At 37.2% G+C, this 21,635-nt stretch overlaps 1 pseudogene; it reads right to left on the bottom strand.

Moving 5' to 3' along the window:
- Positions 1 to 551: 551 nt before the first annotated feature.
- On the bottom strand, positions 552 to 670 carry LOC118602394 (annotated as a pseudogene).
- Between the last annotated feature and the right edge of the window lie 20,965 nt (positions 671 to 21,635).

Raw genomic sequence — 21,635 nt, 5'->3', positions numbered from 1 at the left:
GAGAGACCGAAGAAAGAGGCAGACCACTCCCGATTAATAGGTGGCAGTTTCAGTAAACAAGGACACTTACTACAAGGCTTGTCTTCAGCAGCCACAGGATGAGTAAGTCTTCTCACTTGCCGCCAGAATCTTAAAAGTTTACATAGAGGCCTTGCCTGGGTTAGTCACGTATATTGTCCAGATGGTCTCACAACACATTTCTCTCTCAAGGCTGCATGCTTGAAAATGGCTCCACTGTAGGAATGATGGGTAGGACATACTTTCCAAGGACAGGGGAGGGGTGAGGAGCCTCTGATTGCCAGCTCTGGGGTCAACCAGAGGTCACATCTTCTCAATGACCTCCCCAACAGTCATGAACTTTGATCTAAAATCAGCCAATTTTCCTGATGCTTCATTCATTTTGCTTAAGAAGGTAGAAAATCAAGCAGTATATATTTATTTTATTTTTTTATTTTTTTTATTTTTATTTTTTTTAGGTGAGGCAATCCTTGGTTGACCTTACAGATTGCAAGAACCTTGTCAGTTTACAATCTCTTTTTTTTTTTGGTTTATGCCTACAGCACCTGGTCTTCCTAGGTGATCTCCCATTCAAGTACTAACCAGGCCCCACCCTGATTAGCTTCTGAGATCAGATAGGATCGGGCTTGTTCAGGGTGGCATGGCCATAGACAGAAGGTGAATCATTTTTCTAAATGTATACAACTTTTAAATTGAAGGTATTAAAAGGATTACACGTTCATCATCTCTAAAACTAATGTTTGTGTAATCCTCTTTTCCCCAGATAATATTGGAAGTTATAAGCACCATTGGAATTTTAATCCATTTTTTAAGATCATCTGAACTGACAGATAATCTCAGATGAAGTGTGGATGAATCAAAACTGAGCATCTTTAATCATGGCAAATTAAAATCATTGAAAGAATACACAATTTTGATCTTTTATTAGTTTCACATTTCAAATGATCTTTACTGATTTATCTTCATTCATATCAGAGATTTATTATTTATTAAGCTCCTACTACGTGCCAGATATTGTGAATATAAAGAAGAATAAATCTTAAGAAGAGTTTAGTTCTTCAAATCCCATAGGGACTTGAGTCCAGGCTGAGGTTGCCAGATTTTGCAAATGAAAATACAATATGCCCAGTAAAATTTGAACTCAAATAAACAAAGAAAAAAATCAGTTATAAGTATGTCTAAAATATTGCATGGAACATTTATACTTAACAAGTATTCATTGTTTATCTGAAATTCAAATTTAACTGAGCATCTTATATTTTATCTGGCAACCCTAAATCAGAGCTTTTTGGTCTGCAAGAAAAGGGCTTTAGCCACTGGACATCTGTAAACCAGCAGCAAAAGAAACAATTACAAACTGCTCTGCTTATTTTTCCAACTCATTTTATTTGTCTCCAAAAGAGGACAGAACCTGCTCATGTCAATTAACCCTTAATCAGATAGCCTTCCTAGTCATATGTCTGTTAGCACATTATGCTTTTAATATACTCTATTTTTAGAACAGTTATAGGTTCACATCAAAAGGGAGTTAAAGGTACAGAGATTTCCCATATACCTTCTTCCCCAACACATACATCCCCTCCGCCTGTTATCTACATGACCCACTAGAGTGGTATATTTGTTACAATTGATGGACCTACATTGACACATTATCACCCTAAGTCGATAGTTTACGTTATGGTTCAGTCTTGGTGTTTTACATTCTATGAATTTGGACAAATGTATAACAATATATATCCATCATTATACTATTATACAAAACAGTTTCACTGCCCTGAAAATCCTCTGTACTCCATCTATGAATCCCTTCCTGTTCCCTAGCTCCTAGAAACCACTGATCTTTTCGCTGTCTTCATAGTTTTGCTTTTCCAGAATGTCATATAGGTGGAATCATATAGTACATAGCCTTTTCAGGTTGATTCCTTTCACTTAGGAATATGCATTTAAGTTTCTTTCCTGTCATATCATGGCTTAAGAGTTCATTTCTTTTTAGGGCCGAATAGTATTCTATTGCCCAGATGTACCACAGTTTATCTATCCATTTGCCTACTGAAGGACATCTTGGATGCTTCTAAGTTTTGGAAATTATTAATAAAGCTACTATAAACATCTGTGTGAAAGGTTGTGTATGGACTTAAGTTTTTACCTCCTTTGCATAAATATCAAGGAGTGTGATTTTCTGATCATATGGTAAGAGTATGTTTAATTTTGCAAGAAACTACCAAACTATCTTTCAAAGTGGCTATACCATTTTGCATTCCCACCAGCAATGAAGGAGATTTCCTTTTGGATGTGGGCATTCTCTCCAGCATTTGGTGTTGTCAATAGTCTAAATTTTGGCCATTCTAATAGGTTTATAGTGGTCTCATTGCCTCATACTATTCTCATACTATACTTTTACATACTAGCACTATCTTAGGGTAAAAGCTAATCTGTCATAATAACTAACAATAGGGGGAAAACACTGGCCAGGTCATCTTTAATGGATGAATTCCATTTCTAGGTTCAAGGTATCTGTTCAAATTTTTACCATATACCTGCTGGTATGGAAAGAAGGTAGGGGAGAAGTATAAATCAAATAGCTTTCATTTTAAAGATGGGTCATAGAAGTGACACCCATCACTTTTATTAGCCTAAACTGACTCACATAGCCACTTCTAGCTGCAAGGGAGGCTAGAAAATGTAATTTATAGCTACATGCCCTGCTACTACCCTGAGAGACTCCATCACTAAAGAGAAGAAAAGAGTGGATGGGAAGGGTGTAATTAGAAGTCTCTGAAAAAACTTATTGCCATGGTAATTAGGTAATTATTTCATGTTTCTGCGCCCCTTCCATCTAGACTATAAGCCCCATGAGGGCGAAAGTATCTAGGGAATCCATCGCTCAATCTCCAGGGGCCAGGATGCTGTCTACAAATGTTCCATAAATATTTATGGAAAGAATATAAGATTAAGGAAGAAAAGGAGAGTTACTCCCCCAAGGTCTTTGCCCTCCAGCCTCTGTACCTCCCCCAATCAGAAGTTATGTAGGGCCTTCCCCTGGTATCTGTTCACTGCCCATCTCTGAGGATCCAGCTCTACTCTCCTCTCTTCTTTGCCTGGGTCTGTCTGTCTCTGGGTAGAACAGCATCTGCTCCCACCCATGTATGCTTAAAAAACCCTCTTTGTGGTTCCATCTGTCTGCTTGGCATATCTGTTCATCTGTCCAGCTATGTCTACTTGACATAGTTCACAATGGACAAGCCAATAACCAGTTTACACCTTTGCTATAAGGCCCTCCTCCTACCAGAGTCACATACACGGCCCCTCACCCATAGTATCATGAAGGATTCTAATTTGGGCTTAAGCTACCTGAGTAACACAGCCCAGATTCCATCTTCAGATAAGGGGCTGAAACTACACCAAACAACACTTCCCTAACTGAGGGCAAAGGACCACGTCTTCAGATGAAGTCTCCTCATTTTGAACAGATGTGGACAGGTTACCCAAATGAACACTTTGCATGCTAACATTTTATACTGGATAGAATTACCCAGTTGCCTAGAACAGCTACGATAATTGATATCTGAGATAAAGTTTGAGCCTTTGAAACACTGGACAATTTAACAGAGACAGTAGACATTTGGAGACAGACAATTGTAGATTCACCTACCATCTCTACCTGTGTGACCCGGGGTAAATTACTTAACCTCCCTGAACCTAGATTCCATCATAAAGTGTTTGTGAGGATTAAGTAAAATATATATTTTATTTAATTTCAAGTATTATGTGAGTATGATGGGTTTTCTTTTATGGCCATGAATTCCTTCCCACTACTCCCATTGGAAGGAGAAGTACATATCTTCTCCCACTGAGTCTAGGTGGATGTGTGACTGTTTCAACCAACAGAGTACAGTGGAAGTGATTCCCATGACTAGGTCAGAAAAAGCCATATAGACTCTGCCAGGTTCTCTTGGGATGTTTGCTCTGGAAGCAGTCATCTCTCATGGACAACATCTGACTAACGCAAGCTCACCAACAAGTAGATGTTCCCAGTAACAAGCCCAGCTAAGCTCCCAGTAGACAGGTAACAAACTGCCAGCCACATGAGTGAGCCAGCTTGGACATTTAGCTCAGCAAAACCTTCAGGTGACAAACATACGACTGCAGCTCACACAAGAGCCACCCAGCTGAGCCCTTTACAGATTCTTGACCCACAGAATCATAAGCAAAACACTTTATACCATGACATATTGGGGTAGTCTGTTACATAGCAATAGTAACCAGAATAATAGTAAATGCTAACAAATGTTAATATTAATGTAGCTTCTAAATCGCATAAGCTCCAGAATTTAGCCTTCTGCTGTCCAAAATGTGAACACCAAGGGTATCGCAGCTCAGAAACCTCTGTCTATACTGGAGTTCCCTCTCTTCAGAGTCTGATTTCTTTTAATTCTCTCTTAGGTTTCCTGTCTAACTTCTAGATCAAGAGAGTCTGGATAAACTTCAGATAAACACTTTAAAATTATTTCCTGGAAGCTCACCAAACCGAACATGTGAATCCTCCCCAGTCTGCACAATTGAAAACAAGTTATATAATTTCTGTTTCTCAGGGCGGAAAGGGCTGTGCAAGACAAGAACATTGGGACTGTTGCCTGTTGTCTGGAATCACACTTTAAATAAATAGGCGCACTGAACGGCACCGAAATGATGAATAATGAAATGGTAGAAATAGAAATTAAAGAGCAAAGGGGACCACAGAAGCTATTTCTGTCTCTCACTTAGAATTCCTAATGGGTTAGGTTAGGTGTTTATTTCTAAGGGAATGGATTATTTTTAATGTCTTTGAACATAACGCCTCCGTGACATCCATTATTTCCAAAAGCCTGCAATGTACTTCTCAGATCTAAACGTCACTGAAGGACTGAGAAACAGCTTGAAGTTCACACTGGCTGTGTGTTTTTCCTTCAGCTATTTAAAATGTTCCATCAGCTATCTCAATTGTTTATGAAATTTATTCTCTGATGAGGAAATTATTTTCCGTAGAGACTGAGATTTTAAGTTTGACTTTTTCCTCCTTTCTCCTTTCTTCCCTGGTCAACACTCTCCAGTTCCTCCATTTAGGATGAGATCACCTGGGATGGTGTTAGAATCTTCCTGAAGATGCATAATAAATAAAGATCAGATTTGAACCATGCAAATATTATATTTGTGGCTGAGTCTTCTCCTCCTGCTCCATGCTCTCAGGCTGTCTTGTGACATGCTGAAGAAACGTTTGCAGATGTGCATTTTTAAAAACATTCAGGATTCTGAAATCTTAATGGCAATCACTATTCTTTTTAAATTAATGGGAACATCTAGAAATTAAAGCTAGATTGTTGGTGCTGTGGTGTTTCGATCCTCAAACTTGACTGATTACCAGAACCACTTAGGGAGCTTATAAAAGTGCAGATTCCTGGAGTTTGCTTCAGAAAAAAATGGAATCAGAGTCTCTGGAAGAAGAGTTCAAGAATTTATGTGTATAATAGAATCTTGTAGGTGATTTGATGGCCAGCCAAGTTCAATAGTCTTGGCCCAAATGCACCCACACCCTGCTATAAAACACCAAGAGGAAGGAGCCACAAGCAAGCAGATGATGTGTGAATAACAGGAGTAGGGCTCACTCAGAATCTTCCTAGGCCTAGAAAAGATGAAATGGACCCCCTTCCCTTTATTCAACTAACAAACAAACATCTTTTAAGGATCTAGGATAAATGAATTTTAAGATTGCAGGGGATAGAAAAATATGACTTCTTCTCTGCCATCAAAAAACTCTGAATCTACTCATTCATTCACCCACCAAATATTTATTGAGCACCTGCTACATGCTAGGTACTATTCTAGACACTGGCAACACAGTGCTGAACAGTCACTATCCTGTCTTTGGGGCTATGTTCTTAAGCACAAACTGCGTTTCTTTGTTAGAAAGGTGAACAGATAACGTATAAGCTCGACTTTGACAACTGCATTAAGCAGTTCATTAGGCAGAAGTGATACAGCGCATGCATGAACCCTGCACCCTAGACACCTCGCTCGTCTCAACCCTAGTCCCAAACATGAGGTTCGAAAGTGTCCTAAGAAGATGCTAAAGATTACTCAGAAAATGATGAATTCTCCAGTGTGACTTAAGTATGTAATACACAGGGTATAAGGGAAGTGGCTGGAGATTTTGCTGTGAATGAGGTGAGACTCCACCTGCAGTCTACAGTCGGTGAAGTTCCTCGCATGCCAAATGTTTCTTCTCTGTATGATAATTATATTACCCATTTCATTTCTTAGAAAGATCACTCTCATGGCAGTGTAAAAATGGCAGTGAGGGTGGAAGACTTGGAGACCCAAAAACAAAGTAGCAATTGCATCAATGCAAGGGAAAAAAAAAGGGGTAATAAACATTTAAATTGAAGCAATGGCCTAAATGGAAAAGAAGTCTTGGCACTCCAGTCTGTAAGGATGCAGACAAAAGAGGAAAAGTCCAAGGTCACCCAAGTTAAAGAGTCTAACTACACCCTGGAGTAGAAGGGTAAATAAAAAATAAAGAGAACAAAGTAAATTTGCTTGTTTCATCCTTAGCACTGCCCGAAGGAAACAATCTTTTTTAATTTTTTAAATTCACTACCACAGACTAGCTCTCACATAGGTTTGTGGTCCAAATTTATACTAACTACATGATACACACACACACACACACACACACACACACACACACACATACAGAATTTAATTTAAAATTAAGCCTGGGTTACCATTATGTCAAGGCAAAGGGCAGAAACAAATACAAATCCTCTCTAGAGTAATATCATCACCCCAGGCCTCAAAAAATTCTCATAGATAAGGTTCCAAAGATAACAAACAGTTCATAGTATACAAGTACAAAACACAGAAAAGCAATGTACCACAAGTGAAGAGCCAGGAAAAACAAAAGACCATATAGTCAATCCCACAAATATGTGAGATATTGGAACTATACAGTACAAAATGAAAAATAACAGTGTGTTTAAGGTAAAAAAAAAAAACTCTGAAAATATGAGCTAGAATGCATCCCAGAAATTCAAAAAGATAGAGATATAAAATAGACATTTTAAGGCATAGAGAATCATATGAGAGGGTCCAGCTTGTGTTCAGTTAGAGTTCCAGGAAGAAATAATAGAAAGAATGAGGAGGCGCTATTCAAGGATACCATGGCCGAGAATTTTCCAAAATGGGGGAAAGATAGCAATCCTCACATCAAGGTGGGTTCTTTTAGAAATTTTCCCTGAGACAAGTCAGTGATGTTTCAGAACATCAAAGAAAAAAGATTATAAAAAGGGAGAAAAAAGATCATTTACATATAAATGGCAAAGAAATTCCTTTCAAGAATGAGGAAGAATTAAAATCAATTTCTTGAAAGAACGGAATGAGTTTACCACCAATAGACCTTTGATAAAGAAAATTCTAAAGGACATACTTCTGGCCTAAGAAATATATCCCTGATAGAAGATTTGAGATTCAAGGATAGTGGTCAGAGATATTAGTAAATATATGAGGAAATGTAAACGAATATTAAACTGTTTAAAACAATAATAATAATGGATAATGGGAGAGAAGGAAGAATAGAACTAGAATACTAAAAAACTGTAACATATAAAATGAGAAAGGATGATCAAAATTATAATTATAATATTCCATAATCAATGTACTATTAGGAAAGAAGAAAAAATATACATAAACTTTAGACTTTGTTAACAGGCATGTTAAAATATAAATGCTAACCACCAAATAACAGACATAAAACATAGAATTCCTAAATAGCAGGAGGAAAATGAAATAAGAAAAAGTGGAATAGATATAGTGTTTTACACATATATATAATTTTTCTACTTCTGTACACATGTATGGAATATATGAAACAAAATATTGTATTTTCTCTCCCTCTATATATATCATATATATAACATATATATGGAAATCTAGCAGATTTTGTGTCTTATTTAAGAAATCTTTCCAGATACATATATATGCTAAATATATAGGAAATTTTCGATAAATTCTACTACATAAAAGTTGGGAATTTCTGTGCTTGGGATTTGCATTGTTTCTCTCCAAATTCTCCATAGCACTAAGAACAGTGTCCCCACAAGCTATAAATGTCTTCAAGGCTGGCTCCCCCAGCAGTGTGCCAGATTCCATTTAAGTTACTTCCCTCCAACTCATCTTCAGGCTTTATTGCCAATGGCTTCTTCCCAGAAGAAGATATCCACCCCCACACCTCCCTCCCTTTACAAGACAACCTTCCCTTGACCTTAGGCCCCTCAGCTACTGATTAATTTCTCCTAAAACAACGGTTTAGGGTCATGATCTCCATGTTTCTTCCTCAATTCCCTAATGTCTGGCTTCTGCAAAACTTAATAAAATGAACCTATTCAATGTGATTCAAAGTATTCATTCTGTGCCAACTGTGTATCCAGATTCTTATCATTATAGTGTTTGTTCCTTTTAGAGACACAATATTTAAACATTGAAAAAAAATTGTAGAGAAATTGAAGATAAAGATAATCCTAATGACCTCTACTATAAATTTAATGCTAACTCTCTGCCAGACATCATACAAGAGGCTTGATTTTCATTCATTCTGATCACTTAAACAAGACTTTGAAGTCATCATTATTATCCCCTTGTTACAAAAGGGTAAACCAAGCCTCAAAGAGGCTAAATAAACATCTTAGTATCACACAGCTAGTAAATGGCAGAATTAGCATTTGAACCCACATCTGTTAATTCCAAAGTCCACATGTGGGCCACTCTACCCTTGAGCTCAAAATAAAGCACTAAAAATGGTATTGTAGTCCAGAAATGTTTTGAGTGGTAAGGAATGGGTGGGCTCAGTGCTGCCCAGGATTCCTGGGGAAAATTTTAAAGGACCAACAGGTACTTCTTCATTTCTGAATGCTGCCTGGTTTGTTACAAGTTCATTAAGCCCAATATTCCTAATGTAAAAGCAATTAGAAATTCTAGCAGGATAGATTCTAGGTCCAAACTAAAGTCTTACACAAAGGAACATTAATGCTAATCCCTCAGCCAATAAGAAGGCTTCACTCTAAGGACAAAACACTTTGCAAATATTTTCCATCAATACCACAGGTACGTTATTCAATTATAAAAATGTGTTTCAAAGTTTAAAACCACAAAAATCAGCTTCTTAAGTATCAACTGTCCAAATAACACTCAGTTTACATTTTCTTGATTCATAATACATCCTTCAATCTGTTTAACTTCTAAGAAATGAAGGTTAACAAAATAATCACTATAAAAACAATATTACAAATTCTACCTAGACCAAAATGAACTCACTCAAGTTTCAAAATGTTTTTTTCTATCCCTGTCTAACTCAAGTTGAAATCAATTTCCTCTCTTCTCCTTCATTTCTTTCTTTTATTAAGTCCTCATGATCTCTCCTAAACTGCTGATTAACTTTCTGCTGAATATATTTCATCAATGCTTTAAAATATCATTCTAGCTTGAAGTAACAAGCCAGAAATATAGTATAGTCTATAGCAACTTAATTCAGATGGGTCAAATAGTACAATAATGAAACCTAGATCAGGCATTTCATCTCATGTAATACGGTGCCTAGGACAAAGCAGGCACCAAAGAATGACAACAAGATTAACTTGTACACCTACTACCATGAACAGGGGTCTTATGAATTTGGTTTATGGCAGATATGAGCTTGAGTTTTGTATGACAGGGCAGGAATGGAGGTTGTGAGTGATGTGTTGGGACTGGGAAAGGAGAGGAGCGACAACCTAAATATCACCCGACATCTGGAAACATATATATCTAGCTAATGTATATATATATCAGTGATGGGACAAGGGGGATTGGAGAAGTAGAAAGATCTTTTTTCCCATTTTCTGACATTGGAAGGAGATTATCGCTTTGAACTAAGTAGGGAACCTAAAGTATTTGTGATTTTGGTGATACTAGATGGCAATAACACAGCACCTGCCATAGTAAACAAGCGGAAACTGAGTACTTTCCATTTATCATCTCACTGAACCACCCTCCAAAGTGCATATTAATAAACCCATGTCATATCCCCAGAAAGATGTGTTGCTCATCAGGTGGGAATGCAGTCTGCTAGGGAGAGAATAAGTGAACTGTTTTGTGCTATGACCCCTTTTTTGCAATCTTGCAATGTCTACAAACTCCTTCTCTGAATTATGTTTTAAAATGCATAAAATAAAGGAAACCAATTGTCCTGAATCACAGTTCTATCCACAGACTTCATGAAATATATAAAGAATTCCTGGTAGAGTTTGGGATGATGGTTCCACACCAAGCATGTGCCTAGAACCAGTAAGGCCCTTTGCTACCTAGTCACCTTTATCCTGCAGGCGTCCGCTGGGGGAAATGTCTGTGCATGAGAGAGAGAGAAAGAAAAGAAAAAGAGAACTCCACAAGTTGAGTAGCTAGAGTGGGTGGGGTCAAGCCTGTGTCACTAATATGCCAAAAATAAGACAAGTAGAATGTCTACTGTTAGCCTTGTCACTAGGCGGCATTGTGTTCCCCCTCCCATGGCTAAAGGCCTACACAGAGGTGGCCGCATCACAGGCCAGCGCTGGGATCACACCGGGCTCTAGATGAGCAGGCACCAGAGACAGATTGTATGAAATTCATTCTAGATCATTGGGAAGTAAGGTAGAAAGACGACACATGGGTCACCAGACTGTTCCTGGTTCAGCAGCAACAAGTAACCAAAACTTGGTCACTGAGCAACCAACACCAAGCAGGACTGACATCTGCAACTGAAAACATATTCCCAGGGGTCCTTAAGGAACCGCAAGGAGAGAGCTTGTTATCAGTCAGGCTCCCAGCAGGAAACAGGGAGCACCTCAAATGGGATAACTGAGGAGACTTTAATAAAGGCACTGTTTATAAAGATGGAGGTAGGTTTAAGGGAAGCCCAAGAAGGTTAAGTAGCCTGGATTAGTTGGGGACATCTACCTTTACCCCTGCTGTAGGGGTAAGAGAAGAAGGCAGTTATCGGAATTCAGAGAGGACAGAAAAAGTACCCTGAATTCACTCCCTTCTTCCCTGCAAATCTCCCTGATGCTTCCCCTTGGCAGAACCCAGTCAAAGCCCCAAGCCCATATAGGTCAACCTCACACGGTAGAGCAAGGAGAAAAATGAAGTCAGTCTAGAAAGGCCAACAGGAGGAACTGGTCAAGGATATTTTACACAGGGAGAAAAAAAAAAATAGTGATCTAAGCCATTTAACCTGTAAAATAATTTTTATGTCATGGTAAAATGCAGATCAACAAAATCAACAGGACATACCAGTTAAATCTTTTTTTCAGAAAATAAAACTGATCCTCAGAGAGGAAAAGTAGCTTAGTAAAGATTAATAAAAAGTAATTAACAAAACGAGATCCAAACTCTCTGACAAGAGAGCCCTTTCTTTTAGCCACTCTAATATGCTGCCTCCAACAGTATATATTTTAAAAGTAGAAGAATTCTCAGACTGAAAAAGAACTTGGATATAACCCATCCTCACCTCACTGGCTTAAAATATTTTTTTTTTCTGAAACTAACATATGGACATTTTCATGTAAAACTCTCTATGAGAGAATTATAAACTTTTATACAAGGATAAGCAGTACAGAAAGTGGTCTATGTTTGGAAATAGTCAACCCAAAATAAGAAATAAATTAATGTTTGAAAGGGTAGAGTCTCTTGTCTCAGTCTGGGCAAAGCCTCAGTTTTCAGAAATCTATGAAGATTGAAATGAGGCCTCAGAAGCAGCCAATATTACTGATTGTATAAAAGCTTAGAAAGCAAGGCTGATTGGGCAAAATTCCATTCTGCTGATTTTATATTCAGTGAGCAATGGGCAAAAGGGAGAGTTCTCATCTCTCCTTAGTGACTTTTGAAAAGGAATGCATTTAGTATCTCCTTGACACCAAGGAAAAATACCTAGTTCAAAAACGTAGCACTTTCTCTGTTCGCTGAATTAACGACAGTTTTTTCTGTTCTCAAGTGTGTTCTGTCCTCAAAATCCAACAAAGACTAATTAATGCCCAATTCCTTTTCACACTGATAGCAAGGATCTTCACACACTTCTACATTTCTATGCACATATATTTCAAGGCAAGTTCAGACCTTTTCAAATTCTGCAGTAGGAGGGATCCTATGTAGAAAGGTATTCAGGCACCACAGTCCGACAAAGAAGTCCCCCAGCTCAACTAAGTCAAATCTGAAGAATGAGAAGAGCCTGTTCTCTGCCATCTTGGTGTAGTCAGCTGAGAAGCCAAAGGCAGGCAACCACGCCAGAAATAAGAAAGAGATCAGATTGCTAGTTATAAAATAGTCATGGGGATGTACAGTATAGGGAATATAGTCAGTAGTATTGTAATAACTATGTATGGTGTCAAATGGGTACTGGATTTATTGGGATGATCACTTCATAAGTTATATAAATGTCTGATCACTGTGTTATACATCTGAAATTAATATGATATTGTATGTCAACTATAATTGAAAAAATATAAAAATTTTTTAAAAGAACAAAGAAAAACAATAAAAACACTTGTCACTTATTAACTAAGTTTCAAATTTCCTTTCTCAAAAAAAGAAAGTTTTGCACTTTGAGCATCTAAGAGATACTGTGAAATCACAGAACATGTCTCCAAAGCGGTTAGAAACAGGCCAGGTTCAAATCCAGGCCTTGCCACTTAGTCTTAATGTGTGTCATTAAGAAAATTTCATCTCTCTGGAGCCTCAGTTTATCCAACTATAAAACGGGAGCCATCGTGCCCAGGTGACAAGGTGGTTGTGAGAGTTGCATGAGATATCCTGCCTTTCTTTTTTTTTTAACCAACCCAAAAGCTTTACAAATAGAGCTCAATTTCTTCGAAGCTCAACTTTGCCCAAGTCAGGCTCTATGAATACCACTGAAAATTTACTCGACGTGGGGAGAGGGAGGTCTAAGAACATCCATGGGAAAAATTAAGATATCAGCACCAAAATATAGACCTTCCATTGTATTACAAATTTTCATTTGTAGTTGAAGATGGAAACAAAGTTAGGCTCTTGTTCTATAGGCTTCCAGAATACATCTTTCCACTCTCTGTGTCATACTTTTCTGTCTAGTTTTCTCAGGCTGCACAGTCCTAGAAAGCAAGAACTCTATCTTTTATTTATATACTCCCAACAGGTAGCATAGGAGTTGGCACATCCATAGTGCTTAATAAGTGTTTATTGAATGAATAGACGGGTGGACAATGAATTATCACCTTCCTATCTCTTTCACAGGGTTGTTTTGAGGATCAAATGAGACAACATATGTGAACGTGCTTTGGGAATTATAGAGTGTTTCAAAATTGCTCAGTGAACTGTCCTGGTTTTCTCAGTCCACAGGAAGAGAATGGCAAGTGTTTTTCAAGGCAGGAAAAGCCTTGTAGTCTGACCTTAAGGGAAAGATATAAAATTTAAAACATAACTGCATCACTTATTACTGCCCAACAATGTACAGATCTGACTCCAGTGCATCATAAAAACTTCAGAAGGAAAGGAGAATGTTTCGTGGACCATTTGGGAGTTTTGTGTGTGTGTGTGTGTGTGTGTGTGTGTGTGTGTGTGTGTGTGTGTGGCAGTTTTTAAATTGTTGGAGGGGTTTTAAATAATTAATTAATTGATTGATTTTTTTTTTAGTGACATTGGTTAATGAAAGCCAGTAAGTTTCAGCTGTACATTTTAACAATAAGGCATACATATATTTACATTGTGTGTTTACCTCCCATCATTAGATTTCTTTCTGTCACCACATATTTGACCCCTTTTACCCCATCTATGCCTCCCCTTCCCCCTCTTTCCTCCCCTCTGGTAACAAGTTATCAGTTTTTTAAATCAATACTTTTTTTTTAACCACTGCTTTTTAATGGAAACAATTGGACCAAAAATCTGTCACAGAATTTTGAGACCCATTAAAACAAAGTTTAATGACAAAAAAATTTTAAGCATCTAAGAGGCAAAAGTGATCATACGCAAAATTTCAGAGCACAAACTAGAAAAACATGCACATTATACGTGGCAACAAAGGGCCAATATGTAAAAAGATCTCACAAATCGATGTGAAAAAGATTAATGTTACACTCTAATAAAATATGAGCAAAAGATATGAACAAACACTTCTCAGTAAAAGACGTACAAATCAATGTTATCAAACATTAGCAAAGGGCATTTCACCTTTAAACATGGAAACTGAAATTTAGTACCTCTTTTATTGTCCTGTTTTCCCAGCTTTGATTGTTTGTTTATTGAGATATTCTTGACATATAACATTGTGCGAATTTAAGGTATATGATGTGATGATTTGACACACGTATATATTTTACATGTTTTTCACACATCCTTCACCTCACACAATTACCATTTTGTTTTTGTTGTTACAGTAAGACATTAAAGCTCTATTCTCATAGCAACTTTCAAGTACACAATCCAGTCCTGTTAACTAGTGACCATGCTGTACCTTAGATCCCTGGAACTTATTCATCCAATAACTGAAAGTTTATTCCCTCTGACCAACATCTCCCCATTTCCCTCACCGCTCAGCCTCTAGTAGCCACAATCCGACTCTGTTTCTATAAGTTTGATGATTTTAGATTCCACATAGGAGATCGTACAATATTTGTTGTTCTCTATCTGACTTATTTCACTTAGCATAATGCCTTCAGGGTCTATCTATGTATCATAAACAGTAGAATTTTCTTCTTTTTATGGCTGAGTAAAATTTCATTGTGCATATACCACATTTATCCACTGATGGACATTTTGTTTTTTTCCACGTCTTGGCTATTGTGAATAATGCTATAATAAATACAAGACTGCAGATATCTCTTCCAAACAGTAATTTCATTTCTCTTTGATATATATCTAGAAGTGGGACTACTGGATCATATGGTAGTTTTATAAATTTTTTGAGGAACCCCAATACTGTTTTCCATAGTGTCTACTGCAGCCATTCACATTCCCACCAACACTACACAAGGGTTCCCTTTTCTCCACATCCTCACCAGAATTTTTCATCAATTGTCTTTTTGATGATAATAGCCATTCTAACAGGCATGAGGTGATATCTCATTGTGATTCTGATTTGTATTTACCTGATGATTAATGATATTGAGCATCCGTTCATGTACTTACTGGCCATTTCTATGTATTCTTTGGAGAAATGTCTATTCAAGTCTTCTGCTCATTTATTACTTGGATTGTTTGTTTAGCTATTGAGTTATATGAGTTTTTTTTCATATTTTGGATATTAACCCCTTGTCAGATATCTGGTTTGCAAATATTTTCCCCATTCAATAGGTTGCCTTTTCATTTTGTTGTTGTTGTTTTTATTTTCCGTGCACAAGTTTTTTAGCTTAATGCAGTCCTACTTGGTTTTTGCTTTTGTTGCCTGTACTTTTGATGAAATCTACCCCTCCACAAAAAAAAAAAAAAAAGATGGTTGTATATTTTCAGATGTTTTCATATTATTAATTTGGATCTTTTCATTTAAGCTTAAAAAACTCCTCTCAGCATTTCTTGTAAAGCATGCCTAGTAGAGAACTCCCTCAGTTTTTGTTTGAGAAAGTCTTCCTCTCACCTTCATTTCTGAAAGACAGCTTTGCTGGTAAAGTATTCTTAGTTGTTTCCCCCTTCCCGCCCCCCATTAGCTCTTTGAATATATCATCCACTCTCTCCTGGCCTACAAGGTTTTTGCTTAGAAATGCACTGATAGCCTTTTTCGGCGGGGGGCGGGGAGGGGTGTCTCTTTTATTAGAGATTTTATTTTTTCTCTTGCTGCTTTTAAAATTCTCTTTGTTTTGATTTTAGACAGTTTTATTGCAATGTATCTTGGAGAAGATCATTTTTGATTGAAATTATGGGGTAATATATTAGCTTCGTGAACTATATCCAGTCATAGATCCCTGGGGTCCACAGCATCAACAATTGCATGGTCATTGGCAAGTGTTGTGGGAGGTCTGCAGTAGATGTAAAGGCTTGTGAGGTGTTCAGGGGTACTTCCAGGACCAATGACTAGTACCAGGGCAGGCAACAGTGGTGACTAGAGCTGGTGGTGTACACGCACTTGGCTGTGAAGGCCAGGTACAGGTACCTGTGTTGTGGCAGGGGCCAGGGCCAGGGCCAACTTTAGGGACACTAGCAGCTACAGGAGCCCTGGCTGGCTGGCAGCTGCAGGTGAGCTCAGTGGTGCAGATCAGTGACTAGAGATAGAGCTAAATCCAGGCCCACATTGCCTATGGTAGACTTGGCTTTTGGTAGTCACTTCCATGGCTGCAGGATCTCACCATGGGTACCAACAGTGGAGCCTGGTGACAGGAGTCCATCAGTCAGTATGCAGGTGAATAGCTGGAATGGGTTAACTCCAAGCATTGACCCAGGGATGGAAGTCAGCTGCAGGGGTCTAGACTGGTGTCTTGCACTCACACAGCACAGAGGCCTGGGCTAACTGTGGATCTTCGGCTCCACACCAGCAATGGGGAGCAGAGGGAGAGGCAGGGGAGCACTCAGGTGGCTGGTGTCTGCAAATACCTGTGGGAAGAAAACCAGTGAAACCTGAAGGATCCATCATGGCTGTGCTGGCCATTGGTTTCTTCAATGGTGAGAGCTACTGGGGTCCCCTGCAGAGTAGGGCACTGGGAACCACAGTCTCTCCAACAGCATGGTTGATATCGGTAGCCCTTACCCTTCCTTCTTATTCCTCACCATCTCTATACTTCTCAGTTTTGCTGGTCTCTCGGTGGGTGAAACCAAAGTCGGTTTTTTATGCATACCCCAAAAGGCTGGGGAGTTCCCTCTTGACATTCAGCAGTGCCTCCGGGATGGGAGGATGCCGGCAAAACGGAGTTGTTCTTCCTTCCCTTTTTATGCGGGTTTCTCTCGGGGTTTTTTGCTTCGCTGTGTCACTAAGTTTCTTAAGTGGACTCCTGTACTCACCCAGAGCTGGTTTTGTTCATAGATAATTGTCTAATTGCTGGTCATTGTTTTGTGGGAGGATGGAGGCTGAAACCTCCTACGTCACCGTCTCAGTCACATCCTGCATTACCTTTATTTAGTATTCACCTCCAAAGGCTTATGTCACACCTTTTAAAGCTTGTAAGAAACAAAATGCTCTAGAATTTTTTTCAAAAATGACTACCAAACGTCGTTTTCTCCACTCTATGCTGATGTGATTGCTCTTTTAAAGCTAAATTCCAAGTCCTACGCTTATTTCTATTACACTCAAATTTCAAAATGATCTTAACAGGTCTGAATTCTAGGCTGAAGTGAATAACCAAAATTTCCTATCTGTCTTGCCAGCTCTCAATTTCAGGTTATATTTTTTATCCCAAGTTATTTTTCGTAAAGATGAACGTCTCAAGGACAAAGACAAAAAGCAGATGGAATCAGATCAAATGAGGAAATCCCCGCACAATTCATGTATGAGAGAGGGCTTTCTGTGAAGGCAGGAGCCGCCCCAGGAAGGCCCAAGCTTGGAGGTGGGAAAAAGGAAAAAGTGCACAAATAAAATTTAAAAATTGTTTAAATAACTCTAATTTAAAAAAAGAAGAAGAAAAGTGAGCAAAGAGAGTGAGACTAGGGGGAGGATTAGGAGCTGGGGGCGAGGGCGATTGTCCGCATGCCTGCTGAGGTTAAGAGGCAAGGCAAGCAGGCAGGTAGGTGGTTCACCCCACACCACTATGCCACGCAGAGTGAAACAGGGGAATGAATGCTTTAATAAAAGAGACTACACCATGCCTGGAGTCACTAGAAAGACCGAAAAGTAACACGGAATCTCACCACAGATTAGCATCCACCAGCATCACATACTGCCATTAGAGGCAGTATGACATAAAACAGGAAATCTCAAATATCTTAATGGTCTAAAAGGAAGCTAACGGCAGGGAAAAGAGGCATTAAACTCAACAGAACATCCAAGGAAACAAATTTAATAGAAGAAAACAGGTACAAACTTTTCTAAAAGAAGTATTGGTAAAAGAACCAGTTAGGGATCGTGGAGAAACAGAAAAATAAACAACACAACGGATACAGCTGAGGAGCAACTGATAAGCCCAGAAATTCTCTCAGAATGCAGCCAAAATTTCAAAGGGATTTAAAATATGAAAGAAAGGTCAGTGTAATTTCTGTTGCATTTTATTGGGAAGAAATGAGTCCCAGATTAGTTAACCAGCCCAGATTCAGGGGGGAGGGGACAACACAAGACCGAGAGGCTCGTAGAGACCGCCACTGTGCTAGACAACCACACATCCACCCTCTATACTCCTCCATCTGTCTGTACGTGCCTCTATTATCATCGTTCACATAATGTCATATTTTGTTTACTTGTCAGTTTCTGCACTAGACAATGAGTCTCATGAGGGCAAGAATTACCTCACTCATCTGTCCAATCTACAGCAGCTGGCTCAGTGTCTAGCACATAACAGGTGCTCGCTAAAGATTTATGGAATTAAATTACTCCTGTTGCAGTCATCCAGAGTACACAGAGTCAGGACACTTGGCTCTAAAGATAGTTCTGGACCATCTCAACTGTATTTTTTAATTAAATTAAATAATTGTTTTCAATGTAAAAGTAGCATTCCGAGCTGAAATAGAACATGTAATCCCTAAGACATCAGGGGGAAAGGAACAAAGGAAAAGTAATCAATTTAACAAAAGCCTTTTATATACCTCACTCAGAAATCTACAGATAAACAAGACATAATTAATAATATGGCAGATTTAAATAACATGACCATTAAACTTGAACTAAAGATAAAAAGAGAGAACTTTGCAGTCAACAATTTTTGTGCAAACGCACATGGCACATTTACAAAAACTATGTATCGGGCCACAAAGAAAATCTCAGAACTCCAAAAAGCAAAAATTATGCAAATCATTTTGTAACACAACTTAAAGTTGACAAAACAAAAAAAATTGATAGTCCTTTCTCCCAATCCAGCCAAAGAATATATCTACATATAAATGCAAACTCTTTTAAAAATGCCCAGGTAAAAGAAGAAAGTAGAAATTATATACCTAAATACAATGCTAAACAGCCTCCCAAAAAATTAAAAAGATAATCAAATGTCTCCTCTCTGAAATTGCACCAGGTCCATTTTATAGGTAGGTTCTATCAAACCTCCAATTTTATAATGTCCATGTTATATAAAAAAGTCCAGATCACAGACAAAGGTGGAAAAAATTTAAATTAATAATATGAAGTTAGCATAATACTGATATCAAATCTAGAAAAAATATACAAGAAAAAATACGCCAATCTCATGTATGAACATATATACAGAATATTTACATAGTAGAATATTTAAATAATGGAAAAATACGATTCGATATTAAATCACATTTTAAAAATCTATGTGATGATTACATTAAGTGATCAAAGAAGAAAACACATATAAACATTTTAATAGATGATGGAAAAGTAGGTAATAAAACTTAATACCCATTTCTTAAATGAACAAACAAAAACTCAGCAAGCTAGAATAGAAGAAACATCAAAAATTAAAGCAAACATTAAATTTAATAGTGAAAACTAGAAGTTTTCCCATTCAAACCAGATACAGTTGAAGGGTGCTTGCTATCACTATTCCTATTTAAAATTGTACAGGAGGACCTAGCCAATTCAATAAGTAAAATAAAAGAAAAAAAGCTCTATAGGTAATGCAAGTGTGTAACATGAAAAATCAAGAGAATCAACTGACAGAAAGTTATAATAAGGTAGCCAGATATAAGATCAATATACAAAAATCCACAGCTCTGTTTTAAACTAATAATCACCAATTGGGAAATAAATAAAGAAATCTTATTTACAGTAGCAGCAAAAGCTATCATCACTATAAATAAATAAGAAGTATATAGTATCTACATAAAGAAACCTATAAAAATTTACTAAACTTACTGCATAAAAGCAATCCTCAATATCTCTCCAAATTAATTTACAAATTCAATGAAATTTTCATTAAAATCTCCAAAATATTTCAAACAGAAGGACATGTTGATTCTAAAATTTATCTAGATAATAAAATGTTAGAGAATAAACAATGTTGAAAAGAGCATTATGGGAATTTATTTAGTGGTCGAATAAAGCTTTCAGGACATTTTTAAAATGTGGCTTTGGAGTATTAATAGACAAGTTGACCAATGGTACAAAAGAAAATAAAAGAAAATCCCTAAACAAACCTATATATGTAACAGGGATTTAGTATATGATTTTTTAAATGTGGTATATTAAATCATAGAGAAAAGATAAAGTTTACAATAAATAATTTTTGAGAACGATTGACTATCAATTCAGAAAAAAGGCATTAAATGTCCTGTCAATCACAAAAATAAATTCCAAATGGATTAAATATTTAAAGTTAAACGAACAAACAAAAAAACCATGAGACATTTAGAAGATGATCTAGAATGTGCTTATAACCTTGAATTCAAAAAATCCTTTTAAACAAGATTTTTAGATGAATAATAAAATCTGGAAAGTAAAATATTAATAAACTTGACATCAAATTTCTAAATTTCTATACCACAAAACACCATAATTGAGTTTTATAGGAGATAGATTATAGAAACCGTTTGTTATATTTATAACGAAGAAATATATAGAATATACTGAGGATTTCTACACATAAATAAAATGGACAATCTAAGGTGAAAATTACAAATAAAAAAACAATTCGTAGAAGTAGAAAAATGAAAGAAATAAACATTTGAAAATGCATTAAATTTCACTCGTAGTTGGCAAAATGAAAATTAACAATGAGAAACCATTTGAGACCCATATCATTAGCAAAATTTGAAAAGTTCTATAATATCAAAAGCTTTATATTATCGAATATTGAGGCAAAACTCTCACTTTGGTGAGATTATATAGACTTTTGGTAAGTCCATTTTGCAAAATGTATTGAAATTTTCTATGTGTTTCTCTTTTCATCCAGCAATTCCATTCCTCAGTATCTGCACCAGAGAAGCACTGACACATGCTCCCAAGAAGACAGGAATAAAAATAATCATCAGAGCACGATTTGTGCTCTCATAGCTTCATCTAATGGAACCAATAGGTGGATATAGTTAAGTAGTGAAGGAGGGAAGGAGAAGGAAAGAAAAGGTGGAAAGAAGGAAGGAAGGAAGGAAGGAAGGAAGGAAGGAAGGAAGGAAGGAAGGAAGGAAGGAAGGAAGGAAGGAAGGAAGGAAGGATGGAAGGAAGGAAGGAAGGGAAGGAAGGTTATTTTTTTAATATGAGGTTGAGTTAGAAGCATATGAAAAACATAATACCATGTTTGTAAAAGCAAAAACTATATATTTCTATATGTCCATATACTATGCAAATGAATTTTTTTAAAGAGCCATAAGAGGACACACCATGCATAATGGAATATTATTCACCCAAAAGAAAAGAGGAAATCCTGACATTTACGACAAACCGGATAGACCTTGAGGACATTATGCAATAAATCAGACTGAGAAAGAAAGCAAACACTGCATGGTATCATTTATGTGTAGAATCTAAAAAAAAAAAAAAGGTTAAACTCATAGAAACAGAGATAGAAGGCTGAGTTTGG

Source organism: Rousettus aegyptiacus, unplaced genomic scaffold (genome assembly GCF_014176215.1).
Source record: "Rousettus aegyptiacus isolate mRouAeg1 unplaced genomic scaffold, mRouAeg1.p scaffold_m13_p_4, whole genome shotgun sequence".
Classification (NCBI taxonomy): domain Eukaryota; kingdom Metazoa; phylum Chordata; class Mammalia; order Chiroptera; family Pteropodidae; genus Rousettus; species Rousettus aegyptiacus.
Note: the sequence above shows the minus strand (reverse complement) of the source record. Positions and strands in the feature narration are given on the sequence as shown.